Source organism: Eptesicus fuscus, chromosome 8, assembly GCF_027574615.1.
Source record: "Eptesicus fuscus isolate TK198812 chromosome 8, DD_ASM_mEF_20220401, whole genome shotgun sequence".
NCBI classification, from domain to species: domain Eukaryota; kingdom Metazoa; phylum Chordata; class Mammalia; order Chiroptera; family Vespertilionidae; genus Eptesicus; species Eptesicus fuscus.
The window spans coordinates 49,382,635-49,395,577 of NC_072480.1; positions in this window are offsets into that span (position 1 = coordinate 49,382,635).

The window sequence follows — 12,943 nt, forward strand, 5'->3', positions numbered from 1 at the left end:
CAATACATTGCTGGTATAAAAAATGTATTAATCAATTCACCATCAGTTATATTGACTGCGTGCAATATTAGGTGCTTTTTTTCCCCTTTGTAATAATTATGTGACATTAAAGTAAGCCAACTGGTTCAATGATGTTATTAGGCAGAAAATATATTCATAACATTTGAAGCAGAGACACAAATACAATGATAATATCCAGAGGCACTGACTAGTGGTGCAAATACACATTTTAGTTTTAGACAAATGTTTAACACAAAGCTGATTAATATTGCCAAATCAAGCAAAATTACCTTATTTTTCATTTGGAAAAGCACTAAACCATTTGTTCTAAAATTTTGTAGTTGGCTTTTAAGTAACTTCTTTATCCATTTAAATTTTCTATATTATAGTAAATACGGCTCCTATAAATTTTAGAAAAGCATAAAACAAATGTTTGGGGTGTTTTGTTTGTTTGTTTTTTACTTTAAAAGGATTGGCAACCATTTTCAAACTATGAAATCCTTAAACTCAACGATGAATGAAACAACAAATTCCAAAGGCTCTTTTACTTAGGAATAGATGTACCAAACTGAAAAATCAATCTGTTCCATGTGTTAGAATAGAACCCTAAGCACTTATGCTAGATTATCCTTTGCTAGATGAAATTTAAGAACTCCATCTGTTGAGCTTTATGTGCAAATTTTGTAACTCAAATTTTGGATATAATAATGTAAAACAAAATACATGTAGCAGTAAATCACATTTTTGCAAGTGAAGGAAGATTATACAATGTGTTTAAAATGCAAGATGTTTTTATTTCACAATAACGATGGTTTTATTTCATAATAACTAGGATGTTAAAGTCTTTTTCCTGAAAGGTACCATGCCTCAATCATCTTTGTAGACCAGACAGAGTGCAGAGTACAATGAAAGACACAAATAGTTTTGATGATGTATAAAAAAAGGGACACATTTTTAACCTAATAAAGCATTATTTCATTTGCTCAACACCAGTCACTTTTCCAGAAAATTTGATGAACTAAAACAGGTAACTGATTATCATGGTGGTTTGGCAACTATGTCTATCTCTATCTCTCTGAGAGAAAGAGAGAGGAGAAACTGATTTTGTTTTTAATGTGAATCATCTAGTTCCATGTGCCCATCATTCTTTTTTTTTTAAATTTCTTTATTGGTTATGGTATCAAATAATTGTCCTCATCCCCCTATTCCCATCCCAAACCCCTCCCCACGTATGCCCCCACCCCCCTGTTGTCCGTGACCACTGGTTAGGCTTATATGCATGCATACAGGTCCTTTGGTTGCCTTCTCCCCCTTCCCCTCACCCTCCCCTGCCTTCCCTCTGAGTCTGGTCGATGCTTCCCTGTCGCCGGGTCTGTTTTTGTTCTTCAGCTTATGTTGTTCATTATTTCCCTTAGATACGTGAGATCATGTGATACAAGAAATACACTTATAAGAACCGAAAAATGAGACAAGCCATAATGGTTATTTGCTGGGAGGCAAGTGAATCAGTCTGTAGTGAGTTTCTTTCTGGGCCAACAGTTCTTTTGAGTCCCAATTTCAATGTCGAACATTTTCTTATGTGTACATGTCAGGAATGATATTTCAGTTCTGGGTGGTGGACAAATGGTAATGACAGCAGGTCCGACCGTTTCTGCTTTGGTCCTGGGCATCCTTCAGCGGCGCACAGCTGCTGTCTGCTAGTATGGCAAGGCGTTGTCAGCATCTTCCATCTCTGGACTGTTTCTCTTCTGTCTTCATGGCTGGAGCAGTCCTGTCAATTCCTCTCTATTGCAGGAATCCACATGGTCTTGGAGTTATTTTCTGAAAATATACAAACATATTCTCGACCAAAAGTTAGTAAAGGAATATTTTCTATACATTTGACTTGGGGTCCTTTTTCTTTTTTTCCCTCCCGCCCCCAAATGCTTTTCCTCTACCTTGTTTTGACACCATGTGTGTTTTTCATGGGTTTCTTGCTGTTAGCATTACAGATTAAACTTAATTTTCTAAAGTAAAAATTTTCTAGATGTAATTTACTTACAGGATATTTTTCCTTACATGGTATTCTTCTACTATCACCCCTCTTTTTAAAAAATTTAAATATTAGGAGGCTTTTAAAAAATATATATTTTATTGATTTTTTACAGAGATGAAGGGAGAGGGATAGAGAGCTAGAAACATCGACCAGCTGCCTCCTGCACACCCCCCACCAGGGATGTGCCCACAACCAATGTACATGCCCTTGACCGGAATCGAACCTGGGACCTTTCAGTCCGCAGACCAACGCTCTATCCACTGAGCCAAACCAGTTTTGGCTATTAGGAGGCTTTTATTCTTAGATGAGAGATTCATTTAAGTAGTAATCCAGAAGGTGTCAAAATACATTATAACATTGATTCAAATAATGACAAAATTACACCCCTTCTTAAAGGAGACCTTTTAAATCTGATTGCCCTGTCAGGCCCTCTCAAAGAATCTTACAGTTCCTTTTTCATATCCTTCCTAATCCTTGAGATGCTAGTAAGTCCTCCCTTTATGTCATTGGTAGGTTCTTGGAAACTGAGACTTTAAGTGAAGCAACTGTAACAAAACCAATTTTACCATAGGCTAATTCATAGAACCAGGAGTCAACTTCCTATGGCATACTTTAATCACAAAAACATCACAAAACTTCTAAATAATGACTCCAAACACTTCTAATATTAAATATTAAATAATTGTGAGCTATACATACATTCAAGAAAGACTAATAAAAACAAGAAGGTAATTATTTTTCCAACTCACTCACTCAAGTTCAGGGTGAGGGTGGCTGGAGCCTCTCCTGACAGCTCAGGCTCAAGGTGGAACTCGACCATCGACATGGTGCACTCTTACTGCAGGTGCACTCACTCACACACCCACAGTGGCTCCTACCGGGACACCTTAGACATGCAGTGCGCCTCACATGCACATCTTCGGGATGTGGGAAGAGCATCTGGGGAAAAGCCACTCAGACATGGGATGAACATGCAAACTCCACATAAACCTGGGCTACTGCTGGAAATCTATTTTTTTCTCATCCCAGATAATAAAAGACTAATATGCAAATCGACCAAACGGTAGAACAACTGGTTACTATGATGCACACTGACCACCAGGGGGCAGACGCTCAATGCAGAAGCCCTGAGCCTGACTCACGGCTGGTGAGCACAGCAGCGGTGGTGGGAGCCTCTCCCACCTCCGCAGCAATCAGACATTCCCTGAGGGCTCCCAGACTGCCAGAGGGTGCTGGATAGGCCGAGGGACCCCACCCTTGAGTGTAGGTATTTTGTGCACCAGGCCTCTAGTCAACATTATAACAAAACAACCTTGAATGAAATTAAATTCAAGGACCTGCTGTATTTCATCAACATGCCCATAGTCTTTAAGTCCCATAACAATGGGAATGATATCTTTATTACTTATCAGCTTATCCTCTGATAATTACAATTGTTTCCTGATAATTATACTGCAGTGTCACGACATCAAAAGTTAGTGATATCACAGAATAACAAACACAGAAAATCCAGGGTAGAATTGAAGGATGAGAGTCTGCTGAATACAGACAGTTACAGAACAATTTAAATAAATTTTTAAGAGTAAAGACTCTTACTGTTTTTTTCTTTCTTTCTTTTTTTTTTTTTTACTGTGTTTTCTCTTGCCTTGTGATTGTGACATGGCTTTAATTTGTTGCTGACTGATTGACATGTTGTATTATGCATTAAAGAAATTGAGATATACAGGCTTTCTGTGGGAGACTTTAGGGGTTGGGCTGTTTCAATGTTTCCTTAGATATAAGTGCAAGGGCTTCGAATTCTTCTAGTGTAATTATTTTTGTCTTTCCTCTTTGGGGTTCCCTATACACCATTCCTTAATGCAATTATCTCTTGTCTTTCACCTATAATGCATTAATATACTGCAGCTTTGTTGGTGTGGTAATAAATGTAGAGGACGAATGTCCTGTAATGGATTGCAGTCCCCAATCTATTTCTTTGCATCTCAGGCCCTGCTAATGAGACAAAAAGGCTGGAGGGAGCTCAAGTGGGAGGGAATCTCTTTTCGTTGCTGAGATACATTTTCTGAGGAAGTCCTTTAGCCTTCAAAGTGGGCATTTGTTATAGACGACTTGCTGTGTTTTGCCGTGGTTCTGCTTCCTTCGACCTACCAAGGCCATGAGGTCATCTTTCTGGAGTTCTAACTCTGTGGCAATCCTAGAAGGAAAGCCCATGAAAGTGCTCCGTAAGAGTGGAGGTGCTGTAGCTGTGCCACCCCAGGATTTTCTTCCTCTCACACTGTCCGTACTCAGCTCCCAGCAACTTACGTGTTCCTTCAAGTTTACACCTCTAGAAATGTATCCTCTAGGCAAGCACATCGCAGCTGTGACACTCTGCATTTGCCAGGCATTTAGGATTTGCCCTGCAACCTCAGTTCTCAGTGGGTCACAGAGAAGCCACTGATTTTCAGTTTTTCAGTCATTTCTTATTTTAAAGACAGAAGTAGCAATTTAAATGAACGTCACATGCAAGAACTGAAACCAGAGGACTCTACCAGTGCTTTTTCATTTTTTCCTTAGTAAAAAACATCGTTTTTGTAATGTAATTGCATGTGCACTGAGGTACATTGTTAGTTGAGAGGGAGGATGGAACCCTACATTCTACTTGTAACGTCTTTGGTTTGGCCGGTACATACTAACGTTGGAGCACAGGAACACCTTGTGGGCGGCTATTCTGATTGCTATAATGGGATTCCGATATTGTCACTTCTCCCACATTTCGGGAGCAAATATAATCACAAGACTGTAAACAGCAGAGAAAGTGATAAATATGCATCTCTACGCATATCCCAATTACCTGTAATCCTGCTGTGCATAATCACATTTTGTATATCATCTGACTATTTGTTGACCCAGGGGATCTAATTTTGTGCTGTGAATATTGTCATGGCTATAAAGTATTTAGAAAAAGAGGGTAAGTGAGGAATTTTAAGAGATGCCTTCACACTGATACTGCGGGGTCATGATCAGGGAGAATAGAGTTCAAGGCTTCTGAAAAGTGATTTAAATTCAGGTTTAATAATACATTATATAATGCTTTCAATTACTTAAATGTTATCATCACTCTTAGGAATAAAACTCACATATTTCTTTACAAAAGAAAAAGCTAATGAAGCTAAAAAGATTTCTTAAACATATTTAAGATCTTGAATTAAACTATAGAGATAAATAAATGTCAGACAAGATCAATCTGTGTTCTATAACCAATAAAATTGTGAATGTGTTCGTGCATTTTGAACTAATCCTATATACTAAAGAGGCAATATGCAAATTAACCCTCATGTTCTCGCAAGATGGCTGCCTATGACCAGGCCGGCTGGGGGGTTAGTGAGGGACAACCAAACTACTGAACAGCAGGCTGTGTGGGGCGACCTGGCCAGCAGGGGGGCCATGAGGGGCAACCAGGCCAACAGGGGGGGCAGTTGGTGGTGACCAGGCCGGCAGCGGGGGGACAGTTAGGGGTGACCAGGCCAGCAGGGGAGGGCAGTTAGAGGTGATCAGGCAGGCAGGCAGGTGAGTGATTAGGAGCCGGCAGTCCAGGATTGTGAGAGGGATGTCCAACTGCCAGTTTAGGCCTGATCCCAGGGATCAGGCCTAAACCGGCAGTTGGACATCCCCTGAGGGGTCCTGGATTGGAGATGGTGCAGGCTGGACTGAGGGGACCCCCTCCCCCGTGCACGAATTTTGTGTGCCGGGCCTCTAGTATAAAATATCAGAGGAGAGGAGAGGAGAGGAGAGGGGGGCAGCTTGGAGGGCCTTGTGGGCTCAGGTGGGTGAAGAATTCTCTGAGAAGGAAGAACCTAATCTGAACCTTAAAGAAAAAGTAATATTTTGGATAAAGTTGGGGAAGGAAAATAGTACTTCAAAATTATGACAGTATTCATTCATTCAATAAACATTATAGAACACCTACTATAGGTGTTCAGACACAGCAAAGTTGAGATGAATAGATACATCAACAAACACTAGAAGAGATTAACATGTGGCAGGTACTGTTTTAAGCACTTTACCTGAATTAACTCATTTCATTCTCCCAAAAATGCTATATAGTAAGTTATTGTTATCATCCTCATTTCATAGATGAGGAAAATGAAGCACAAAGAAGTTGAGCAACTTAACTGAGTTCTAGAGTTAGAATTCCTTCAGACCTAGGTTATCTCACTCTGAACAGTCTATGCTTCTCCCTCATTTCCTTCCTTTTTTCCTTTCACAGTTTTATTGAAGTATAACTGGCATGTCAATATTTAATGTGTACAATTTGATAGGTTCTGACATATGTATAAACCCAGCAAAACCCCAATACAATCAAGATAGCAAACATATCGATCTCTCAAGTTTCCTCATACAGCCTGGGCAGTTTCAACAATGACTCACTGGCAGAAACAGGAAAATCAGGTGGAGAGGTGGAGGGGCACTCATTTGGGGTTTAAATAAAGACAAGTTTCATTTTAGAGATAATGAGTTAGAGTTTATATTCAGCAAATATCCAGAAATGGGGAACTGGAGAGGGGCTTGGTCATTGGAAGTAGAAACACTGATTTCAGAATCCTCAAGTAAAGATAAAAATAAGATTCCACCAGAGGAAAACACCATGAGGGAAAGAGCAGGGGCAAAGAACTGAATCTAGAGGGATACACATAGAGGATAGGAAGACAGTGAAAGAGACGGAGAAATGTGAGAAGATAGAGAGGTACCCTGCCATGAAAACCAACCAAGAAGAGAGTTTCCAGAAAGTCCAATGCCACAGAAAAGACAGGACAATAAAAACACTGTGTATAGCATTTCAGAGCTAAACATACAAACAAACAAACAAAAACACACACAGAAATAATCTACTCTAATTTTTATGGGAAAAGATAAAGGGAACCTGAATAAGGTTATGTCTAGAGAACAATAGTTACTGTACCCATGTTAATATTCTAGTTTTGATACTGCCATACAGATGCTTCTTGACTTATGATGGAGTTACAACCAAATAAACCCATCGTAAATTGAAAATATCATAAGCTGAAAATGCATTTAACACACCTAACTTACTGATCATCATAGTTTAGCCTGGCCTGCCTTAAATGTGTTCACACACTTACATTAGCCTACAGTCAGGCAAAATCATTTAGCTGCTGCTGCCCAGCATCACAAGAGTATCATACCGCATGTCAGTAGCCCAGGAAAAGATCAAAATTCAAAATTCAAAGTACGATTTCTATTAAATTCTAATTGCTTTCATACCATCGTCATGTCAAAAAGTCAAAGTCAAGCCTTCGAAAGTTGGGGACTGTCCATAGAACTACATAAGATTGTACCATTGGGGGAACCTAGGAGAAGGGCACAAAGGATTCTCTGTACTGTTTTTGCAATTTCTTGTGAGTCTATCATTATTTCAAGAAAAAAAAAAAGTTTTTTTAAAGAAAAAAATATCTTATATATGCCAGGCATTGTACTGGCCATCCTATATAATAAAAGGCTAATATGCAAATTGTCCCCACAGGCGGGAGTTTGACCTACTGGGAGTTAGACCACCAGGGGGTGGTGCACTGACCACCAGGGGGCGGTGCAGAACATGGCGGGCGACAGCAATGTGGTGCTAGCAGCAGGCAAGTGGAGGTGGTGCTGGCCCCAATGGGCCCTGATGAGAGGGGGACCAGGCGGGATGATGGAGCAGGTGAGCAGGGGCACCAGGCCAAAGCGCGTGCGAAGGGAGGCCCCGGCCAGCAGTGGCAGCAGGCAGCTGGGGGAAGGGAGGCCCCAGCCACCAGTCAGCAGCCACTAGGGACTCTACCTATGCACAAATTTAGTGCACTGGGCCCCTAGTAAATTATAAAGAAGCCTTTGAACTAAAATCTTAAAAGGGCCTGCAGAAAAAATATTTGCAGAAAATTTGAATCAAGGAATCCTGTGATAGCACAAGATCATCATGAGTAGAGGGACATTTGTGATAATTTAAATCTGTGTATTTGAAGTATGGCAGCATTGAATTTGCTAGCATACTTTTTCTTGGGATTAAGATGCCAATTAGCAGCACAGAGGTCAAGCTTATTTTACGTGAGTTTTTCACATACAGTGTTTAAAAACCTATTAGTTACTTGTCCAAATGTAAATATCACATGTTTTATATATAAAGACTAGAGGCCTGGTGCACGAAATTCGTGCATGGGGGGGTGGGTCCCTCAGCCCGACCTGCACCCTCTCCAATCTGGGAGCCCCAGGTGAGCCCTCATCAATCCGGGAGCCCTAACGGCTTAGGTCCACTCACCGTGGTTCTCTGCTCTCTGCGGGGCCTGTCTGCTCCATGCCCACTGCCCAGAGGCCCTCCGTGGCCAGGGCAGGACACTTGCCTCGTTGCCTTGGCAACGAAGCAAGCATTCTGCCAGGCCGCTCACACTGCCCGCTCTAAGCAGCCGCCCCCTCAGGCCTGGGGGACTAAGCGGGACTATGGGCGCCACCATCTTTGTGATGGAGTGATGGTTAATTTGCATATTACCCTTTTATTAGATGGGATTTCAGTGCCCATATTTTCCTTGAAGTAGATGATCCATCAACTTTGCATGCAAAAAACTGACTAGATTTGCTTTGTAGCTGACTTCTTTAAATGGAGAATATGTTCTTCAGGGCATCGCCATAAAAATCCAAGTCTATTTTACACACTCATTTCATTTCAGTTGTCTGTAAATTGCCAAGTTTGTGGAATCTGATATGAAGTGTACCCACACAACAAAACTTCAGTAAATTTAAACAAATTAAAATAATTGCTAGCCCGGTGTGGCTGAAAGGTTGCCAGTTTGATTCCCAGTCAGGGCACATGCCCCGGTTGTGGTAGGAGGCAGCCCAGGAATATTTAGCTCTCATATTGATGTCTCTCTCTCTCTCTCTCTCTCTCTCTCTCTCTCTCTCTCTCTCTCTCTCTCTTCCTCTTTCTGAAAATAAAAAAAAAAATCTTTAAAAAGAATTGTCATATTTTCTAACTACAAGCACTTAATTTATATCACTGGGTTTCAGATAGTTGAGTATAGAATGGTATGCAAGAGACTTTTTAAGTGCTCTCTTTACTGCCTGACACATTTACTGTTATAATGCTATTATATTATGGTATGTTATATAATAGTATATTAATGCTGTTATGGGCTACATTATTTTTCTCCATTTCATTGCAATATGACATTTGTGACTTATGTACCATAGCATATCAAATTTGCCCTCTATTTCTGACAAAACGGATGATTTGCTTCACCTTTTCCAAATATACTGTTCTCTTCATTTGGACTGCTTAATCATGCATCCTTTCCATAGCTCTGAAAATACTACCCACCACTCAAGAGTCAGTCTAAAGCGACATTTTCATGCAGCTTTCACAGAAGCATCTATCCTAATAATTTATATGCTCTTAACTGAACCAACCCAGAAATGTCCATTTATTTTTTGACACATCTAATAATGTGAACTTTTAAAATTCCCAAACAGGTCTTCAAGCTTTCAGAGAGAGATGATTTTCTTTAAGACTACATTTTTAGAGCAGTTTAGGATCGTAGCCAGTTTGACAGGAACAGAGATTTCTTGTGCTCACTCTGCTCCCACACGTGCATAGCCTTCCCCGTGATCAACAATCCCCACAGAATGGTACACTAGTTACAACTGTTAGACCTACACTGATACCTCATAATCACCTCATGTCCATAGTTTACTGTGATTTATTCTTTATATTGTATATTCTGTGCACTTGGACAAATGTGGAATAGCATGTATCCTTCATTATACTCTCATGCAGAGTGATTTCACTGCCTGGAAAATCCTGTGTTCTGCCTATTCATCCCCCACCCGATCCAAACCCCAGGAACCAGTGAACATATAGTATTGGCTTTTCTAAATGTTATATATTTAGAATAATGTAGTACTCATTTTTCAGATTGCCTTCTTTCACTTAGTAATTTGAATCTAACATTACTCCATTCATTTTCATGGCTTAATAGTTCATTATTTCTTGATAGTTCATTTCTCTATAGTCTGACTTGAAGTTGAATAGTGTTATTCCTCAATTCCTTCTCCTTCAATACCGTGTTGCCTAATCTGGATCTTTTGACTCTCAAATTAGCCATAGAATCACTTTATCAATATGTACACAATAATTTTCTGGGATTTTCATTGTGATTGCATTGAATCTATAGACCAAGTTGAGAATTACTGACATCTTGGCAATATTGAGTCTTCCTATGTATGAATATGGAATATCTCTCCATTTAGTCACTTCTTATTTGATTTCATTCATCAGAGTTCTATAGTTATCTTTATATAAGTATTATATCTATTTTGTTAGGTTTAGATCTAAGTATTATTAAGTGAGTAGACCTCATGTTTTATGTATTTTACCACAATAAAAATAAATAACAAAGCCAGAAACTGATTTCTGAGAAATGGGAAAAGGCTTGTAGTTGTTTTTATTTCTTTGCTTTCAATGGAGAACACAACTTAGAGGAAAATAATATGAACCTTTGTTTGTCTCTGTAAGAAAAAATAGACATTTACTTACACATATAAGACCAAAAAAATAACTGAGTTTTCTCATAGTCAGCAATTATACTAATAACTAATACTTATTGAATATTTACTATTTTCCAAACCCTCTTCTAAGTGTTTTACATGTACTTTCAACTCATAATTTGGAAGTATTATTTTCTCCAATTCAACTATGTAGAAATTCATGTCCTCTCTAGGTTTAAAAAGCTTGTTCAAGGTCACACAAGTAACAAATGGCTGATGTCTTGTTCCGGAATTGATGTTGTTAATGACTTCACTATCCTGCCTTTTGTAGTTTTCAAATTTTCAGTTTGAAACCATTTATTCTGAGTAAAGTAACACATCATAGGTTCAGTTGATCAAAAGATACCCTGGGAGATTACTGTCACACATCACAAGAGTTGATGGAAATTAAGTGATATATTGGTTTCTAAAGATGGCTCTCTAAAAAAATACTCTACTCCTAGAAATCAATCTGCAACACATTACAAAAGATCAAAAGCCTAAAAGTATGCTATGTAGTGTTAATGAACAAACACCGACTGCTGTAATATTTCCCAGGGATACTTTATCAATATCTTGGATTTTTCTTCCTTTCAGAAAGTGTTCCTCTTTCAAATGCCCTCTATACTTTATTTTCCTATTATTTTTTATCCTCACCAAAGGATATGCTTAGAGAGAGAAATGGAGGGAGAGAGGGCAGGAGGAAGGAAAAGAGAAAATGCCCTCTACACTTGCCCTGACCAGGGATTGAACCAGAGCCCAAAACCCAGGTAGGCATCCAGACTGGAAATCAAACCTGCAACCCTTCGGTCCAAAGGATGACACTCAACTAACTGAGCCACTCAGGCCTGGTGTCCTCTATATTTTAATCTGTTGCCTCAATCATATTTAGTTATAATTTCTTTTTTTTTCCTTGCCTAAATCTAAATTTGCAAACACTAAGTGATAAAAAGCACACGCTCTACTATTCCTGAAATACTTACTGAATCCTTAAGTTATTATTAAATTATGGTCTTCAGTCTAATCAAATAGTATATTCACCTATATTCACCTTGTTTAAGGAGAGTAGGAAGACAGAAGTGTGTGATGGCCCTTTAAAATTGAATTATTTCTTTCATATTTTGTACTAGTATCAACAATTCCTATTTTGATACAGAATTTCTCTCTCTCTGAGACAAGCTTTTCATCAAAGATATAAAACCAAAGAAAATATTCAAGTAACTTACCATGTGCCACTTTATATATAAATAGGCTTTTGATGAATGTTTTTAAGGCCTAAGAGGAAAGACTGTCATTCATTAATTCCAAGGAAATTCTGTCCACATTATAGAGAGTAAAGGGACTTCCCTACCTCTGCAAAGGAGGCCTAACCAATAGTATGAGCAAGCACTTACTGAGAAGTTAGTATGTATCAGTTAATGTAAGTAATTAACATGTAGTAACTGAGGTAGTAATTGCACTAATTTTTAAGAGAGGAAATTGAGGCACAAAGTATTCAAAAAAATTGTTCAACATCACACGCCTGAGAAGTGGAGGAACCAAGATTTTAGTGCTGGCTAACTGGTCTAGCTTCATTTGTTAAAAGTAAGTTAACAGTGGTGCGTACACCAAGTACAGTTTATTCTTGTATTATTATTTATCATTGTATTATTTTCCATATGAACAACTCTAAACCTACTTTTGCCCCACCCTGCATTATTTCCGTATTACAATTATTTTAAGAGGAAAGGACTAAGCATATTTCTTATTTTATAATTCTATCTATGTGAATATATCTGCAATCCAAGAGGCAAATGAAGAGAAATTATGAAATTGTATTTAAGGATAGTCATGAGGCAGATATTATAAAAGATTATTTATATGCATTATCAATTTTAAGTTTTAAAATAATTATAATATTTTAATACCTTATATTCATGGGGCTCTGACTGTGGTAAACACTCTAATAATAACGGTATATATACAAAAAGTATTGAATACCTACATTAATCCATACAAATAATAACATATACACAAGGCCCACCTAGGCCACTGCATTGCCCAATGCCTCAAGTCTTCACACTTTATATGTAATATAATCTCTAAATAATTAGAGTAGATGATGAGTTTCATTACTAATAAATATAAGGAAAAATAGTATAACTAACTGTAGGAAACCATAATGTTGGAATTATAGTTTGTTTGCATGCCCTTGCTTTATGTAATTCCACTCATAATTTGTTACATTAATATTTCAAAATCATCAGCAAGAAAACAGCAAATAACTATAGGAACACATTTAAATTCCATTCAATTTAAATTTTTATTGCAGACTTTTTATTTCAAGTTATAGATCTTAGTCTCTGTGTGTGTGTTTCAAGG